Source organism: Rutidosis leptorrhynchoides, chromosome 10 (genome assembly GCF_046630445.1).
Source record: "Rutidosis leptorrhynchoides isolate AG116_Rl617_1_P2 chromosome 10, CSIRO_AGI_Rlap_v1, whole genome shotgun sequence".
Classification (NCBI taxonomy): domain Eukaryota; kingdom Viridiplantae; phylum Streptophyta; class Magnoliopsida; order Asterales; family Asteraceae; genus Rutidosis; species Rutidosis leptorrhynchoides.
The window spans coordinates 39625813-39646173 of NC_092342.1; positions in this window are offsets into that span (position 1 = coordinate 39625813).

The following is a 20361-nucleotide window of genomic DNA, read 5'->3' on the forward strand; positions in this document are numbered from 1 at the left end:
ACACCATTTCAAGTCAAAAACACGAATTTAGAGAAATCTAGAGTTTTAGAAATGTTACCCAAACGAGATGAAGTTGGTATCAAATTGTAGAGGATGAAGAGAGGATTCCAAATATGTAATTTGTTTTGAAGTTTGCTTCCCGATCCGAATTTAGATGATGAATTATGTTTGTGTTCTTGAGAGAAAAAAAGAAAGAAAGAGAGAGAGATGGAGGGATTGAATGGTGGAGAAAATGGGTTGACTAGTTGACCTAGTCAACTAGTTTGCCCATTTGGCAACTCCGGTCCCTCGAGTTTCAAAGCGGGTGCGGGAATTAACCAAACGAAATATTTTAAAAACGCTCGAGTAGACGAGTGATGTTATAATTAAATAACGAGAATATTATAAACGTTAGTCAACGGAAATTGAGAATTTAAATAGCGAAAGATATTATTTAAAAAAAAAGACGGTGTTAAAAATAAATTTAACGGAAAAACGCGGGATGTTACATTATCCACACCTCAAAAGAAATTTCGTCCCGAAATTTAGTTGGAAGTAGTAGTTGTTGAATCTTCCTCGAGATTTTGTGTTGCCAATTCTACGAATAAGTGAAGGTACGTCCTTGAGTATTTCCACGAATTTTGACGGTCGGGATCATATGTTGTTTTAAGGTTTGGCTTCCATGATTCATGGTTTCAACCGGTCCTCCTAGGAAGTGAGGGTTATCGTCGATAGTGAGTTCATCAAAGGAGATAACAAGTTCTTGTTTCGCAAAACACGTCTTTAAGCTGATACGTCGAATGTAGGATAAACGGAGACTCAAAATGAGTCGGAAAATCCAAACGGCTAGCAACGGGTCCAAAACACCCCAAGATTTCAAAAGGATCAAAACATCGCGGATTTAGCTTTCTACGTTTTCCGAAACGGGTTGCACTTATCAAGGTGTGACTCTAAGAATTTGTGGTTACCCAATTGGAATTCGAAAGGTTTACGTCTAACATCGGTATAGTTCTTGGTGATCACGAGTCGCGTTGGGTCTTGCTTGAATATGAATAAATTTTCTCGGTTGTACACGAATAAACTCGGGCCCGGTGAATTGATCATCGTTTACTTGGTTCGACAAAGGAGAATGACGTTTCCGATCACATGTGGTTTCAAAGGGTGTGACGTTAAAACTCGAATGAAAATCATTGCGGTACGAGGATTTGATTAAAGGCAAAGACGTTTCTCAAGAAAATTTGAAGTTGATTACACGAATTCGTATTATGGTTTTCAAGACTTAAATCGTATGTTTGTTCGGTCCGTCGGGTTGTGGATGGTACGCGGTACTCATGTCTAAACGCGGTCCCGAGGCTTTTTGTGAGGCACTCCAAAATCTAGAAGTGAAACGAGGATCTCGGTCCGAAACGGAGTACATTCCGTAAGGTATATTTGAACAAGTTTGTTAGGACAAGTTTCTCAAGAAAATTCGCGTCGCGAAAGATTTATCAGTTTCCAAAAACGTTCGTCGGAACTATTCACCCTCGAGGTGAATACTAGTATTACGTGGAGAGTCCCTCCCTCCATTGAAAGTTTAAAATAAAGATTTCCTGAACCGGAATTACGAGTGTGATGAGAGAGAAGTTTCCGCCTCGGTGCGAGCATAACGAGTAAATTGTAATTAGTCAATAAGACTGTGCGAGGACGAGATAGTATACACGTGTAACATACGGTTGAAGTCGAGAGGAATCGGTAATTCATTCGGAAGCATAAGTACAGTTCGACAAAAGTCGAAGGGGTGTCCCCGGTATGGTTGTTATCAATATTCTCGGAGTTTTCGGATGTCCAAACATGAAAAGATGAAGTCATGTACATGGCACATGGTGGTGTTTAGGTTGATCGAGTCTAACCACCATCACGTGTCACTAGAACTTTGGTATGTCTTACCGTAATATAACCACGTTGATCGAGTGTCGTTATATTACGCTAACTCATACCTCCATCCCCACATCACTCTATAGATTCAAGTTCGTGTCATCGCGAAAATCTAAAATGAACAAAATGTAACGACGTCTCAAACGTGACTCGTATTAAATCGAAAGAATTAGTGCAACTATAAACAAGCGTTCCCCGAGGGAAGTGTATAAATGATTGTCCACGTCAATGTGGTTCGAGTCAGACAATAAGGTATTCAGGTATGAAAAGAGTAACGAGTAGCACGCAACCGTAGTGGTAATTGTTGATGACGATACTCACCTAGAGTAGTGATGGTAGTAACACCAAAAGTAGATAGTAAGAAACACCAGTGGGAAACCGATAGTAAGTTGAAACGGTGGCAAATAACAATCCGGGAGACAGAGTTCCCTAACAAGTGTGACTAATGAAGTCGTCGTCATCCATACGGGTATGAATCCTGAATTTACGCGTGTTACCAGAAAGTTGCAGAATACGAGTTCGTATGATGAAAACTTGGTACCATTAAGAAGTTTGCCTAAGAATGATTCGAGTATAATGCACAAGTAGTCAAGTAAGTGCTATCTATAGCAAATGTATGTCAGAATGCAAATGCTAACTATCCGGTTGTAGTCTAGACTCACTAATGCGTCCTAACGACTCTGTTAGACACACTAATGCACGTCCTAGTTCCCTACAACCTGGCTCTGATACCATCTGTAACGACCCGACCAAAACCGTTATTGACGGCGCCGTTAACTTAGGTCCCGTTGCGTGGTCGTAGTCCCTATATGAGACTCGTTTGACCAAAATTATGTCGCATTCATTTGAAAGGCACAAGACTTGCAAGTTTAGTTTACAAAACCATTCGACAGCAAGTCTAAGTTTACAAAAGTCATAAAGTATAAATGAAATAACTTGCGACATAATATAAGTTGAAAAACACAGTTGCTATAAATAGCGTAAGTATGTAAACAATATGTTTGAATCCAAAGGTGCTATCCCTAGCGTATGTATGTATGTATGCTTGACCCCAAGCAAGAAATCAGAGTGTATGCATGTATGCTTGACCCCAAGCAAGTATGAATGTACGCGGAAGCATGTATCAAATAGCCATGTATGAACCTGAGAAAACATGTAGAAAACTGTCAACGAAAAACGTTGGTGAGATCATAAATGTATTTGTAAAAGTATACTTTGAACCACAATAGTTTGTATAGATGATTATCCAAATCGTATTTATTCCGAAGAATGTAGTTTGTATTACGAGCACCCAATTACCAAAGCTTAACTGAATCTTCCCTCTGAATTTTGAATATAGTGTTAGAACATACACTATGCACGTTGAAATTATATTTCATCCACTAACGGTAGCGAACCGTCTGAATGAGGGTTCGTTAAACCCGTATGGCCACACAACATAATCACTCGCTTACACTTACACCCTGCAAGTGGAACTAATGATAATTGGATTGAGGACTTTTGTTCTAACTCGTCTGTATCTTTGCTCTTGTATTCGCATTTGTATCCAAAGTATGAAAGTATAAACCGTATAAATGTATATAAAGTATATGTTTCTCAGCCCACGATTTAAAAGTATAAAAGTATTTGCAAAGGTGGGACTATGATCTCACCTCGAGTGCACGAGTATAAATGTACTTCACAAAGTAAACGTGTGCATGAATGTTGCTTAGCCTTGACCTAAACAAGTAAGTTGTATCAATTAACCGGTTACGACACAAGGTCGGGTGAAATGTGTTCAATTAGTCCTATGGCTCGTTACGACTCGAATAGTATAGCATGTGAATCACGTTGTCAAGTTTCATGCAAGAATCAAGTATAAAAGCATGTTAGAACGATTGTAATAAAGTTTGAGTTGACATTTCAAAACCTTACCATTAGAAAGGAAATCTTATTACGTTTCCAACGATATTTGATTCATCGAAAACGGAGTTACGGTCAAAAAGTTATGGCCAAAACAAGTTTGCTGAAGTTCGGATGAAACAGGCAATTGTCGCGGCGCGACAAATTGCTCCGCGGCGCGACAAATGCCTATTTTGAAGGTCAGAAAGCCTGAAAAACATGTTCTAAAATCACCCTTTGGGCCACGGCGCGACAAATTGCTCCGCGGCGCGACAAATAACGTGGTCTGGTGCCTGGTCAGTTTCAAAAGTTCAAGTCTTGATCCAAAATTCAATTTAGCACAAAACGCAAACCGTAAACACTTAGAATACGCATCTTATATCATTGGAAAGCTCTTTTGACAAGGAATACAATTAACATTCCATGGCATTCAAGCATCAAAAGTTCATGTCAAGAACTATCAAACCCTAGTCAAACATCACAAAATCAATATTCATGTTTTTGAAGTTTTCTTAATCAACCTACGCATCAAAACGAAGCTAGTGATACTAGTAACACAATTAAAACATGCACTTTAACAATCTAACAACATTAACTCATCCAAAATCAAGGATTAAGCAAACCCATTTCAAGTTCATGCTAGTTACTCCAAAAACAACAAATCGAGCAAACAAAACATATATTCATGTTATACACGAGCCATAGACACTAACTAACACCATTTCAAGTCAAAAACACGAATTTAGAGAAATCTAGAGTTTTAGAAATGTTACCCAAACGAGATGAAGTTGGTATCAAATTGTAGAGGATGAAGAGAGGATTCCAAATATGTAATTTGTTTTGAAGTTTGCTTCCCGATCCGAATTTAGATGATGAATTATGTTTGTGTTCTTGAGAGAAAAAAAGAAAGAAAGAGAGAGAGATGGAGGGATTGAATGGTGGAGAAAATGGGTTGACTAGTTGACCTAGTCAACTAGTTTGCCCATTTGGCAACTCCGGTCCCTCGAGTTTCAAAGCGGGTGCGGGAATTAACCAAACGAAATATTTTAAAAACGCTCGAGTAGACGAGTGATGTTATAATTAAATAACGAGAATATTATAAACGTTAGTCAACGGAAATTGAGAATTTAAATAGCGAAAGATATTATTTAAAAAAAAAGACGGTGTTAAAAATAAATTTAACGGAAAAACGCGGGATGTTACAGTTACAGGCTACAATTCTTGTGATTACCGAATCTATACTGAATCTGGGTGTGTCTCTTGTATTTCTGATCAGTTTCTTTTACAGAATCTGATATACAGAATCTTTACCGAATCTGCTACTTTACCGAATCTGCTACAGTACTGAATCTGTTACAGAATCTGACATTCTGATCAGATTGTTGTAATTTTTCATCTTAGATTTGTGTAATACAGAATCTTTACCGAATCTACCTCATTTTCAAGATGTCTACTCAAGATACTTTGATCATTGGATCAGATTCCCGTCCTCCAGTGTTGTTTGATGGCAAATACACTCAGTGGCTTCACCGTATCACTCAGTACATAGACTATAAGGGTGAGAAAGCAAAACACATTTGGGCTTCTCTGAGAGATGGTCCAGTTGTTGATTATCATCCGGATACTGGTATGCCAATTCCAGTCTATGAACTTTCTGGTGATAACCGTGAGAGAGCTCAGGGTGACATAGAGGCAAAGAATATTGTTATGCAAGCTATCCCGTATGAATTGTTTGAAAATGTTGATAGCAACACAACAGAAAAAGATATATGGGATGAGATCAAACGACATCAAGAAGGTTATGACATGTCAGACGTTACTAAATTGAATAAGGCTCTGGGATTCTATGAAGATTTCAAGCAGGAAACTGATGAACCACTCAAGGATACCTATCGTCATTTCAATGGTGTTCTCAGTGAGTTGAAAAGGTGCAAGATCATAAAAGTAAATGCTGAAGTCAACATGAAGTTTCTCAAAAAGCTCAATGCTGATTGGCTTCCTTATGGAACCATTGTTCGATCTACTAAAGAGATTGACAAGTTGACTATTCATGAGCTTGTTGGAGTTCTTATGCATTACCAACCTGAAGTGTCTAAACTTCAAGAAGGAAGGAAAGAGTCTTCTCCGGGCGATCCACTTGCCCTAATTGCCAAAAAGAAGAGCAAATCGTTGACGTCTTCCAAAAGCTTGTCCAAGAAAGTGCTTGTTGAAGAATCAACTGATTCAGAAGATTTGAATCTTTCTGATGTTGATGATTCTCATCTTGAATTAGTCAAGATGGCAGCCATGTTCACAAAAGCCTTGAACAAACACAAGTTTAAAGGCAAATCAAGCAATCAACGCAAAAACTCGTCATCTTCCTCGTACTACAAGAAAGCTGATCAATCTAAACAACAACGTGCTGATGATTCCAAGAAGGAAGATTCAATTTGTTTCAATTGTGGCAAAGCTGGTCATTACTCTCGTGAGTGCAAGATGCCTAAGAAGAAGGACGCAGCTTACTACAAGAAGAAAATGTTGATGGCTAAGATTGTGAAAACTGGGGGAGAGCTAAAACCGGTTGATGATACTTGGTTTAACTGGACTGACGATTCAGATTCAGAGGTGGAACATGCAAATATTTGCAAGGTGACAAAGCTCATCAAAGCTAAGGAAGCAATGGAGAATTCTGACTCAACATCCGATGATGATGAGGTACAATCATCTGAAATCTCACCTAATTTTATAAAAATGCAAAATGACTTGATGAAGAATCTGGTCTCAATGTCAAAAGAAGTCAAAGGCTTAAAATCTGAAAACAAAGTTTTAAAAGATAAAATCAAAATGAATGAGACCAGACCTTCCTCATCCAAATTGCAAACGGATGTGCAACAATTGACTCTCCAACTCAACTCTAAGGAAACTGAGTTGGAAGATCTGAAAAAGACAATTCATCCAATTAAAGTTGAAAGAACTGATTATCGGTTAAAATCGGAACGACTTGCAGAAAAAGTTCAATTTTTAGAAAAATATCTTTCTGATTTGAAAAACCAACATGAACCCACACTTTCAAAACTAAACAAGAAAATCGTTCAATTGGAAAACACCATAATTGAAAAGAACACTGAAATTTCTTTATTGTCAAAAGAATCTTTTCAAATGAAAGCACAACTTGCTCGATATGAGGAAAAACTCTATCGAACAGAGCAATCCAAAGCTATCATGGATATGGAACTTTCAAAACAAACAATTTTCATGAATAGACCAAAAACGATTCATGGTGAAAAGTGGGGGTTGGGTTATGAAGATCCGAAAATTTTGGAAGATGCTTCCAAAAAGATTCCAGGATTATATCATTCTGATTATTGTCAAGCTGGTTTACCATCGCATTTTGTACATGCTTCTGATGCTGATTTTGATGATATTATTGTAAATCGTAAATCTAGGAAATACCATCAAATTAGCTTAATGTATGAAAAAATCAATGCTAAGATAGGTAAATCGAATCCCGATTTCTTGAAAAATCTTGTTGAAACTGAAAAGAACATGCAACGTGAAGATTATGTGCCTAAGCGTAGACTGGTTTATATCCCAATACTCATGCTAGAGAAATACATTTTAATGCTTGAGAATGAAGTGTTTAACAAACCTAGTTCTAGCATTACTGCAATAGATGAGGTGTTTGATGAACCAATTTTTGATGTGAAACCAATTCTACCAACTTTACCTGTATGTCCAGATGATGTTTTCTGTGTAGACCTAGCACATGAACTAACTGTCTTCTTTGAGACAGATTCTCTAGGTCAAAATTCTTTAGATGATAAAGTAGAACCTCAGGATGAACCGAACATTGAACCTTTGATAGATTTTGAAAGTCAACTTGATCCTTTGCATGATTATTACTTGCATTTGCCTGCTGTACGTAATTTGAATCGTATAGTAGCTCAACTTGAACAGGAGAATATTGACTTGCAACTTAAGTGCCAATCATTAGAACAAATGCTTACTTTGTGTGATAAATTGCCTTCACTGCCTAAGAAAGAATGTACTTATGCTTTTAAAGAGGGTGAAGTGATAGTTTCTGCTGAAGAATTATGTCTTGAGATTAAAAGCTTAAAACAAAAGATAATTCAAATGAAACAGGCTAACACACTTAAGCAAACGTCTAATGTTGCAACCAATGTGCTTGAATGTACTGGTGGGATTACTAAGAAGGGGAAGGGAACAACAACATCTAAGGATGTAAAACCCATTACTATTCTTAAAAATCCTCTACGTTCTCAATTTGGCAATCATGGTTCGAAAGTTGTTTCTACAACTTAGTATATTGTTAAAAAGGTTCATTCTCCAAATGGTTCTGTGTTAACTGAAAAGATTCCTATGATTCCTATGACAAAAACTTCAAAAGAGAGTCTTTTAAAGAAATCAGTTAAGTCCACAACACACACAAGTTCTAAACTTGATTTAAGTGAGTATGATGCAAAAGAACGTACAATCAAATTGGAAATTCTGCAAAATCAGTCATCTCATGTGTCAACTGAAAAGTTTAGACGTCTAACTAACAAAGGTGTTTTTCGTGTCACAGGTCATAATCCAAACATGAATTACAAATCTGTATGGGTTCCTAAGTCCACGACTAAGAAAGTAGCAACCAAACCAAAGCAATCTGCTAGTCGGCCTAGGAAATCATCTCATGTTTTTCAATTTTCGTCTGTAAACAAAACATCTACTTGGAATAAATTGTGTGTTAAGACTTCTGATAACGATGTAAAGATTGATATTGCGTATGATACTTCATGTAATGTGGTTTTAAATGATGCTTTATTGTCTAAACTGCATGATGCTTTACGTGATTATTTCATCATTGATCCAAAGTTTGTTGTTAATCCAAAGTTTATTGTTGGTACTAACCGAAAAGGACCCAAAAAACTTTGGGTACCTAAACTCTAGGAAATTCACATTTACAGGGTTTCGACGTCTGTGTTTGGTATATCGATTCCGGTTGTTCTCGACACATGACGGGCGATAAATCCTTGCTTGTCAACTTCATTGACAAATTCCTAGGAACGGTTACATTCGGAAATGATGAGATTGCAACAATAACGGGTTACGGAGATTTTATGCAAAATGACATAACAATCAAACGAGTTTCATATGTTGAGGGTTTGGGGTGCAATTTATTTAGTGTGAGCCAATTCTGCGATGGAGATCTCAAAGTTTTGTTTGAACGTTGACAATGCTCGGTGCAATCTACCGGAGGGAATGATCTTCTTGTTGGTAAACGTTGTGCTTCACTATATACTATTGACCTCAATGATGCACCATCACATGCAACCATGTGTTTGACCACTCGTTCTACCAAAGAAAATTCATGGTTATGGCATTATCGGATGTCACACCTGAATTACAAGGGTATCAATCGACTAGTCTCTAAAGATTTAGTTGATGGTATTCCAACCTTTCAATATGATAAGCATCATGTGTGTCCATCATGTGTGATGGGTAAGCTGAAACGGACTAATCATCCGCTTAAGCAAAACCCCAGTACTTCATCATCTTTGCAATTATTGCATATGGACTTATGTGGACCCATGCGTATTTATAGCCTCGGTGGCAAGAAACATGTGCTTGTCATTGTTGATGACTAAACCAGGTTTACATGGATTTTTCTTTTGCGAACTAAGTCAGAAACCCCCGCCATTATCATTGAATTCATTAAAAAGATTCAACGCTCTTTTAAGAGCATCAGAACTGATAATGGGACGGAATTTAAGAATGACCCGCTTGATAGTTATTTGAAAGACAAAGGCATTGAACATCAGTTCTCTGCTGCTCGGACCCCCCAACAATATGGAGTAGTCGAACGACGTAATCGTACGTTGTGCGAAGCAGCACGAACGATGCTTGCCTACTCCAAATTACCTCCAAAAATGTGGGGGGAGGCCATTTCAACTGCATGCTATACCCAAAATCGTTGTATTGTAAACAAACGTTTTGATAAAACTCTATATGAGTTATTATATGGTAGACGCCCGAATGTCAAATATTTCCGTGTTTTTGGTTGTATATGCTATGTGCTTAACGATTTTGACAGCCTCGGAAAGTTTGATCCTCATGGCGATCAGGCCATATTTCTTGGTTATTCCTCGAACAAAGTTGCTTATCGTGTTTATCATAAGCGGACAAAGATGATTAAAGAGAGCATTAACGTCAAGTTCGAAGAATTTTCGGGAATGGCTTTTGAACAACTCAGTTCAAAACCCGATCCTAACCTGGATATTACTTCTTCCGCGCAAAACTCAATTTTCTCGAAGAAGGGTATTCCTACGGTTACATCAGAGGAACTGGATATCTTGTTTGATAGTCTTTATACTCCTCAACGGGATTCAAATGTTCAAGCCGTACTGGTTACACCATCACAGTTAACTACTGTGGAGACTCTTCAAAGTCTTTTTGATGAAGATTCAACACCAACTGATTCACCTATTGCTTCTTTATCCTCCCTCCAACCTCCTGTTACTGATAATCTTGAACCAATTCAAGATTCATCAGTTGATACAACTCCAGCTGTTTCTCCAGAAACTCTATTGAATCCATTAGATAATGTTACATCAGATCCAGTGGATCAAGGCTCAACGTCAACAACGGTTGATGTTTCAATGGATACCACTGATGTACAACCTCTTCCACACACCCGATGGACTAAAAGTCATCCAATAGATCTTATTATTGGTGACGTATCTGCTCCAGTGTCAACTCGAAGGGCTACTCAGAATATGTGTCTATTCACAGCCTTTCTTAGTAAGATTGAACCAACAACGGTTGCTCAAGCTTTACTAGATCCATACTGGGTAGTTGCAATGCAAGACGAGATCAATAAATTTGAACGATTGAAAGTATGACGATTCATTCCAAGACCAACGGGTCAACGACCAATAGGGGTAAAGTGGATTTTCAAGAACAAGAAAGATTCTGATGGAATTGTGGTTCGAAACAAGGCACGTCTTATGGCCAAAGGATATTGACAACAAGAAGGCATTGATTATGACAAAATGTTTGCTCCGGTTGCTAGGGTTGAGGCAATTCGTCTTTTCCTTGCATTTGCTTCTCATATGAAGTTCACGGTGTTTCAAATGGATGTCAAAACTGCTTTTCTGAATGGTTATCTTCAAGAGGAAGTCTATGTTGATCAACCAGAGAGCTTTGTCGATCCCATTCATCCAAACCACATTTACTACTTGGAGAAAGCTTTATACGGTCTGAAGCAAGCACCGCGTGCATGGTACGAGACCTTAATAAAGTATTTGTTGGACAATGGCTTCTCTCGTGGAACGATTGATACAACGCTATTCATCCGTAAAAACCACGGTCACATTCTCTTGGTTAAAATTTACGTTGATGATATTATTTTTGGTTCCACGTCCCCAGCCTTATGCAAAGAATTTGGTGACCTTATGGCCAGCAAATTCGAAATGAGCATGCTTGACCAGTTAACTTTCTTCTTGGGGTTACAAGTAAAACAATTACCAAATGAGATTTTTATCAGTCAAACAAAGTATATCAATGATATGCTAAAATGTTTTAAAATGACTGCTTTAAAATCAATGACAACGCCAATGAGGACTTTACTGGATGCTGATACTAATGGGGAACCCTTTGATATTACGCTTTATCGAAGCATGGTTGGTTCTTTAATGTATCTGACTGCAAGTCGACCAGACATTACACTTTCCGTAACTGTCTGTGCCCGCTTTCAGTCCAACCCTAAGAAATCTCACTCCAAAGCGCTTGTTAGGATTTTTCAATACCTTAAAGGTACACCTAACCTTGGGATCTGGTATCCTCATGGATCCGATTTCAATTTCACTGCTTATACTGATGCGGATCATGGTGGTTGCCATGTTGATAAAAAAAGCACATCTGGATCAATTCAGATGTTGGGGAATAGGCTAGTTGGTTGGTTATCCAAAAAGCAGAACTGTGTGTCTTTATCAACAGCTGAGTCTGAGTACATTGCTGCAGCTCACTGTTGTTCACAAGTTTTGTGGATGCAAACTCAACTCTTGAACTATGGCTTTAAGATTTCTAAGACCCCGATCTATTGTGATTCATAAAGTGCTATTTCAATAACAAGCAACCCGGTTCAGCATTCTAAAACTAAACACATAGATATTCGTTATCATTTCATTAAGGACCATGTAGAGAAAGGGAATGTAGAATTATACTTTGTGCCTACTAAAGTGCAATTAGCTGACATGTTCACTAAACCTTTAGCTGAACTTCGGCTAAAATTCTTGATCAAAGATATTGGCATGGTAGAGTATAGTGCTTGATATTCCTTAGATCTGTTGGGACTTATTTTTGGGATCTTGTGTTTAGGGGGAGTAGATACTTTCTAGGGGGAGCAACTAAGTTTCAGTGCTTTAGATAATTTTTCTTTAAGGGACTGCCTTTAGATTAATGATAACTTCCTAGGTACATTTGTTCAATGATTACGCAAGGGGGAGGTAACTCATTGATATCCTATTTCAAGGGGGAGTTGATTCATTTTCTTGGGAACATAATCAAAATGTTGATTTACTTTCTTGTATATCACATTTTGAGGGGAAGAAAAAGGGAGAAAATGAGAAAATTATTCAAAAATATTGTTTTTCAAAAGTGAATTCAAAATTTCTTTGTTTTTATCTGAAATAATTCACTATGGCTTGTATACATCTCAGTATGCAACCCGTGTCAACAATTGGTATCACTAGAGATTTGTACTTTGTATAAAATTCAAAGTTCTTTTAAGTACAAATCTTATTTTGAAAAATTCATAAAAATTGGAAAAGATAAAATCCAAAAATATTTAAATTTTTACTGAATAAATGCTATTTTTAGCATTTTACCGAGTCTGACAACCAACTGTACAGATTCGGTAAGTTCAAAGTTTTCAAAAAAATTGTCTCAGAATTGTTTTTCATGAAAAGATTGAAATGAATTTCAAGAGGAAAAATCAATTTGTCAAGATTTGGAGTTAAATTGTTTATGTTTTGAAAAATTGGACTGGATTCGGTATATTAGGCCCATTCTGTAAAACCCATTCGGTATTTTATCTTCGGTATCTATAAAAGGAGAGTCAAAGTCAAACATTACTCTTACTGTTATTAATTACCTACCGAGTCTGTTGATTATACCGAATCTGCCTAATTCTACTGAGTCCGTCATCCTGTTTCTTCAAATTCTTGGTAATTGTTCATTTTAATCAATGTTTAAGATATATTATTGTAGATCTGAGATAATTATGTTTTTATCAATCAGAAAAGTTCAAAATAACTGGATTATGATCTTTAATTTTTGAAATCTTGTTGATTATACCGAGTCTGAGTCGATTTCAATTAATCTTTGATTAAACTCAATTGATTTGGAAAATCAGCATGAAATCTTGTCTAATATGAGTTAAATTGACTGATCTATCATTTGACCGAGCGTGATTACATGTTTAATTGCTTATTTGATGGATTCTGTATCTACCGAATGTGTTCTTATCTTGATACCGAATTTGTTCATACAATTAACATGTTAATATGCTTGTAATTGAATGGTTGTTTGATCATGGTTGTGAAATTACATGATATGTGATAGAACATGCATGTTTGAGTGACTTTCTGTTAATTGTTGAAGATACCGAATCTGGTTTTCCTTCTTGATACCGAGTCTGAAATTTGGTACCTTGAAATTTTCTGATTTTTATCTTCAAACACTTAACATGTTTATTCTATATTTTTCTAATATGAAAACTCAAGCTTATTTGGTTACAGAATCTAAAGTTTTCATAACTACCGAATCTGCTTGAATTGTGCTGAAATTGACTAAGTGTTGTTTTGATTCCTTATGTTATATAATTGACTTTGCATGATGATTTTGTACTAAGATGAATATCATATGAATGTCATGGTTGTCAATTATTTGTTCATATTTGAGAATAAAAGACTTTTATATTTGAAAAACCATAAAAATCTTAAAATTTAAAAATATAAAAAGGATTTCAAAGGCAAATAAGAATAGAGATATATGCTTTTTGTTAAATATCTTGTGGTCTTCTATTTCTTATTTATACAGCTAAATGGCGAACAATCACTTTATCAACTCTGAAACCAATATTCCATGCAAATATTGGACTGCAATTCTAGAGAGGCATACTTTATGGCCTGCTTGAGCTCCACAGTTAGTGTGCCAGAAACAGACTTGGATATTCTTAACAGATCAATCAGATTTGTGGAGGCCACACAACCAAATGCTACTAATCCACAGGGCGAACCAGCCAGAAACAGTTAGTGTGCCAGAAACAGACTTGGATATTCGGTAGTATCACAAAAGCAGACTTCAGGAGGATATTCAGACTTCCTCTTGTACAGAATGCTCCTGTTGGAGCTACTAATGTTCCACCAGCTAAGTTTCAGAAGAAATATCTGCACTCAAGGCGGTATGTGATCTTCTCAATCATCAACAGATGCTTATTGATGACAAGAAGTGGATCTGATAGCTTAACTGTGCCGATGCTCAAACTTTTCTACTCATTCACAAGAGTAGAGAATCCTGATTATGCAGAACTTATATGGGATTTGGTTCAGGCATATGTTGAAAAGCCAAGGGGTTCATACATCCCTTGCGAAAGGTTTTTCTGTATCTTTATCCATGATGCTATCAATGCTTGCAGAAATGCAAATATCTTTGTACCAGGTACACATGGATTACAGATGAAAAGGTTTGGAGAGCTGAAGATGAACACCCCTATGGTGTCTGATAATCAATTCACTGCGCCAATTCCAAATTGGCTAGTGAGGCTAGCTGAACCCCAAGACGCTCGTATGCGTTCTTATTTTCAGGCTGTAGGAATACCTCTTCCGAACCCGGTACAACAAGAACAAGTTGAACCTGCCGTGGTTCCAGCCCCAGAGGTTGTAGAGGAACCTGTAGTTCAACCACCCGGGCCAGCTAATCCTCCACTTAGGGTGAACCTCAAACGATCTAGGGTAGAACACCAAGCTTAACCCGTGAGGATCAGGGAACCTAGTCCAACTAGGATTGAACCAACCCTTTCCACAACACCCGAAGTAAGCAGTGACACTTCAGCAACAGCATCTGAATCATCTCCTGAACATTCTCCTAAGAGAACTCGATACATGCCTGATGAGATGATTCAGACTCCGCCAACCCAACGAGTAACTAGATCTAGGACTTCGACACCCATCGTCTGCCAAACAGTTACTCCAACCAGTGGTGATACGGACCAAGACCTAGAGCCAATTAGGTCACCCTCACCCATCTCCGTATCACATTCAAGAATAACAGTAAGCCCTACGCTAAATGAAGCGCAAGCTTCGGTAGGCAAGAGATCTAAACGCACGGATGGTAAAACGACCTCTAATCCCATCCAATCTAAACAGGACTTAATGATAAATCCTACAAAGCAAGGTGCTTCGGCATCTAAGGAAGTAAAGTCTTCCTCTGCAGTAAAGTCTGCGTTGACTCAATCGATTGAGGAAACTCAATCATTGAAGTCCAGAACAACTGAAGGGGAGCCGAAAAATCTTGAAAAGGCACCCTGCGTATCGGCTGGAAATCCTCCTGTACTTCAACGTACAACAGGGTCTCGAGGTCCGGCTTATCTTGATGAGGAAGATCTGCCGCGTCCCATGGAAATGAGTCAACATGACAATCCTTCGGGATATTTATCAGACTTCCAGCAGACTGTTCCCTTGGTTCATGAAAGTGATCCATTGGTTCAAACCACTTCTCTTCCGAATTCTGAATCTCAGGGTCTGGAGGAAGAGTCTTTAACTGAAAGAGATGTGCCACCTCATGGTATATCAATGATTTCAGGAGTCGGGGATAGCAATATCTCTGCGAGAACTAAACAGATGGGTAGTTCTACTACTCTGTCAGAGTCCCATGAGACCAAAGTCATGGAGGCGGATGCTTCGAAAGAAACTTCGCCAGTGACAACTCCGGTTGTTACCCAACCTCCATCAGAAGGGGATATCACGAATCTGACTAGTAGTATGTACAGCCCTACATATAAGAATAATATCGCACAATCATCCTTACCTGCCCTTACAGCAACTCAAACACTTCCACCGACATCGCCTTCAACAGTTGCTGCTGATGCTGCTTTTATTCATGGTTACACTGTTGTTTCACCAATTGGGTCACCTTCTCGAAGTTCAAATAGATATGGATTATAGTATCTCTCTGACAATGAGGTGGAGGAGCTCTATCTTGCTGAGTTTTCTAAACGAACTGATCTTGATGAAGTTCACGAAACTATGATGATTTATCTTGAGCAAGCAAGGATAGTGTATCCTTTATCTCCATGCAAGTCACCTGGACCAATTCACATGCCTGATCATGATGATTTCGATGCCGACAATCTTCATGAGGGGGAGAATAGACAAGGTGGTTATTGGTCCAGTGTTTTTCAAAGATCAACTTATGAAGCTGGTACATCTAGTCAGCAGAAGGATAAAGATGTTGTTGATATATCTGATTCCAGTGATGAAATTGAAGAAATTCAGTGTGAAAGTTTTCTAGATGAATCGGAAAGTCAGAGAGAGGGTGTCTCAGGAATGTTAATGATTATGGATTCAGCTGATCTATCAGAGAAAAAGTTAACTCAAGAGGACAATCAAAACTTTGACAACATTGAAGATATTTTGAAAGGGTCATCGAGTGTCGCCAATGAATTCAATGATCATCAATTTGTTAATTTGACATCTCCAACTGACGAATTTGGAATACACTTCGAAAAGGAGATTTTCTCTAATGGCAAAGAAGATACCACGACTCCTCCCGATTTGAATGTTCCTTTTCAAATTGCAGAGATTGTTCTTGAACGTGATGCAAATTACCAACTGAGTGAGGATGAAGAGAAAAATATTCTTCGTTCACCATTCATTGAACAACAAGCATATAGAATTTATGGTGATTCTGATCTCGTCCTTTCTGCATCAATGAGTGTTCTGGGTGCATGGAAATATCATAATAAACCAGAATTTCTCAAAGCTTATCTGAGTGTTCGTGACAAATTCAAATTGAAGAATGAAGAGAAACTTCAAATTCAGCGGAGTTCAGAGATTAAAAGCATAAATAAGATTTTGATGATTAATAAGGATGGAGTGAAGATGCCATTGTTTCAAGTTACAAGAATGGATGATGAGGATTATCAATTCTCAGAAGCGGATTTTGATAAACTGAAGATGGATGACATTATTTTCATTTACAACTATCTGATTAACTTGAATGAATCTGCAACAATTTATCATGCTACTGCAATGAAGGCAGTCTACAGGTTTATTCTTGATTCGATGAGATGGATGTCAGTTCATGATTTTCAGTTGGGATTGGAATATGGACACAAAAAGCTCGGAATCAAACCACCAAATCAAGTGATTGAAGAGCTAAGATACATGTCCTTACTTGAAGTGAGCGACTGTCCATATGGGTTTGTATTTGTCAATTCTCACTATACAAAGATCTTCACCAGAGTCTCAGATTTCAGAAGATACTCAGACGGAACGTTGATGTATGCTTTCAAGTACATGAGATGGAGATTGAACAATAACTGCTATTTAACTGAAGATATTGAGATTGTCAAATACATTCTCACAAGATTAAAAAGTCATCTCAAAACAAGAGTGAATATACGAAGATATGAGAATCTCAAGGGATTCAAATCTAAAGTTCACTTCAGAGGAACAAAGTTCCTTTAGATGTTTCAAAATAGGATTATGTTGTAAAGTTCACATTTAACACTAAGGGGGAGATTGTTAGGACCCTGAAGTTGTATAGTGTTAATGTGAAAATAAGCTTAAATGAAGGTTCCTTAGAAGAGGGCTATATAAGGAACCTAAGTAGTCCTAATTAGATAGCCATTGCATTGTAACCGAGTTCTAGAAGCTGTGGAATGTAATTGTACCGATTCTCTCTAATACCGAGTCTCATGCTTACATACCGAATCTCTCTTTATCTTATCATTTCTCTCAATCTCAACATGATTTGACCTATCATTATCCCACCCGAACCAAGACATTTTTTTAACGTTATTATTCCCACCCCAAAAGAAGGTTCTCCTCACATGCTTTAATTCTTTAATGATGCACGACGGGGCACGATAGATAGAGCAATAATACAATGAAAGACTATTCAAAACCGATTTCACAAGTGTCAGCCGTCCACCAAAAGAAATCGTTCTTGCTTTCCAATCCGATAAACACGACTTGAATTTTTCAATGACCGGCTTCCAATATTTTGATTTTTTCATATTAGACCTAATTGTTAGCCCGAGATATGTAAGTGGCATTTTCCTCACCTGACAGTTGAAACGTGTTGCCATATTCTGAACCACATCGTCTTGTACACCCACTCCGTAAATCATGCTTATTTGGAAGTTCACTCGGAGCCTAGATGCAAGTTCGAACCATAATAGAATTTTCATTAAGTTTTTGATGTTACCTTTACTCTAATTTCAAAAAAACATTGTGTCATCCGCGTACTGTAAATGTGTTATGTTAACTCTGTCTTTCCCCACTTCCACACCCTTAAAGTAGCCTTTTTCATGAGCCGATTTGGTTAAGATGTTTAGCCCCTCGGTCGCAAGAATAAATAAAAATGGAGAAAGTGGGTCACCTTGTCGTACTCCCATTTCTAGCCTAAATTCTTTTGTCGGAGACCCGTTGATCAAAATCGAGACCGAAGCCGAATTGAGACAAGAAAGTATCCAATTTTTCCACTTATCATCCAATTTTTCCACTTATCCCTAAATCCCATGCTAGTCATAACCTCAAGTAGAAAAGACCAATTAAGAGTATCAAAGGCCTTTTCGAAATCAAATTTGAAAATGAAGCTTTTAAGGTGTTTGCTCTTTAAATAGTTCAATGTTTCGTTTGCAATTAAGACGCCATCAAGAAAGAACCTCTTTTTAAGAAACACACTTTGCTCACCACCCACCAACTTTGGAACCACTTTTCTGAGTCGATTTGACAAGACTTTTGCAATTACTTTGTAAAAGCTCCTGATGAGACTAATGGGCCATTATTCGGTTAAGACATTCGGATTTGGATTCTTCGGAATTAACGATACGAAAGAAGCATTACAACCGAACGAGGTCTCCCTGGTCCTCCAAAACCATTCGACACTTTCTACAAGATCCTTTTTTATCAAGCACCAATATTTTTTATAAAATAGAAATTTAAACCCGTCTGGTCCCGGAACTTAATTGTTAGCACATTCGTTGACCGCCATCCAAATTTCTGCTTCTGAAATTTTTTCCTCAAGTCTACATGCCTCCTTGTTTGACAGAACATTATATCTTAAATTAGATAAGCTCGGCCTGTCAAGCGTAGGCTGCTCGAACAGCTTTTTGAAGTGAGTGTAGGCTGCCTTTTTAAGATCTTCCGGGTTTTCATTCCACACCCCATTTATTGTTAGGTGCATCTATTATAATTCCTCTTAATAACAGAATGAAAGTACTTGGAATTTTTGTCTCCATTGATTGCCCATCGAACTCTTGCTTGCTGTCTTAGCATGTTTGTCTTAATCTTTTCATTTTTCAAACATTTCCTTTCTCGAGATCAACCTTTGTTTTCTTTCTTCTTCATTTAAATCTCTACCCTCAGCAACAAGTTCCCAAAAACTAACATCATTTTTCAACTTCTTAATATCAGACTCTAAGTTCCCGTAGCTAGAAGAGCTTCATTGTATCATGTCATGTTTTACCCTTTTAAGTTTTTGCATAAAAATTCGATCCTTTCTATTATAATTGATTTCCAATTCCCACACTTGATTAATTACCGATTCCACACCATGTAGTTCAAACCAATCATCGAAGATCTTAATTGGTTTAGGCCCAAAATCATTCTGACAATTTTTTAACACAATTAGGCAATGATCCGAGATATTACGATCTAAAACAATAGCAGAAAGATTATTCTAAGATTGAAAGAAATTTTGCGAAACTAGGAATCTATCTAGTTTGCTAAATTTACACCCGTTACCACTAATCCTCGTGAACTTCCTACATCCCAATGGTACATCTATGAGACAATTATCATTTATGAAATCGTTGAAATGCTTTGCCCTGCTTTCAATAAAATGACAGTTCTTTCTTTCCGATTGTTTCCTAACCTCGTTAAAGTCCCCACAAATGACCCACTGTAAATCGATGTCGAAAATTAGGTTGTCTAATTTCTCTTACATTTTAATTTTTTCCTCGTCTGTATGTGGCCGTAAACATTCATACATATGTTTTTTGCCCCGAGATGTTCCACTTCCCACTAATTCCTATAAAGAAATCACAGCCTGTTGTTTCCTCTACAATGAAACAGTCAGCATCCCAAATAATTAGAAACCCACCCGAAACCCCACTTATTGTTTTTGAACAAATCCAAAATTATTTGAAATGCCAGATTGATCTCACCCAACTTTCGCTCAGCGTTTTACTTTTAGTTTCTTGCAAAACTAGGATAGAAGGTTTCTCTGACAAACATAAATTTTTTACCCCCCCCCCCCCCCCCCCCCCCGACCGAATTTACCATCTTGATTAAAACCGCACACATTCAGCGAAATTAT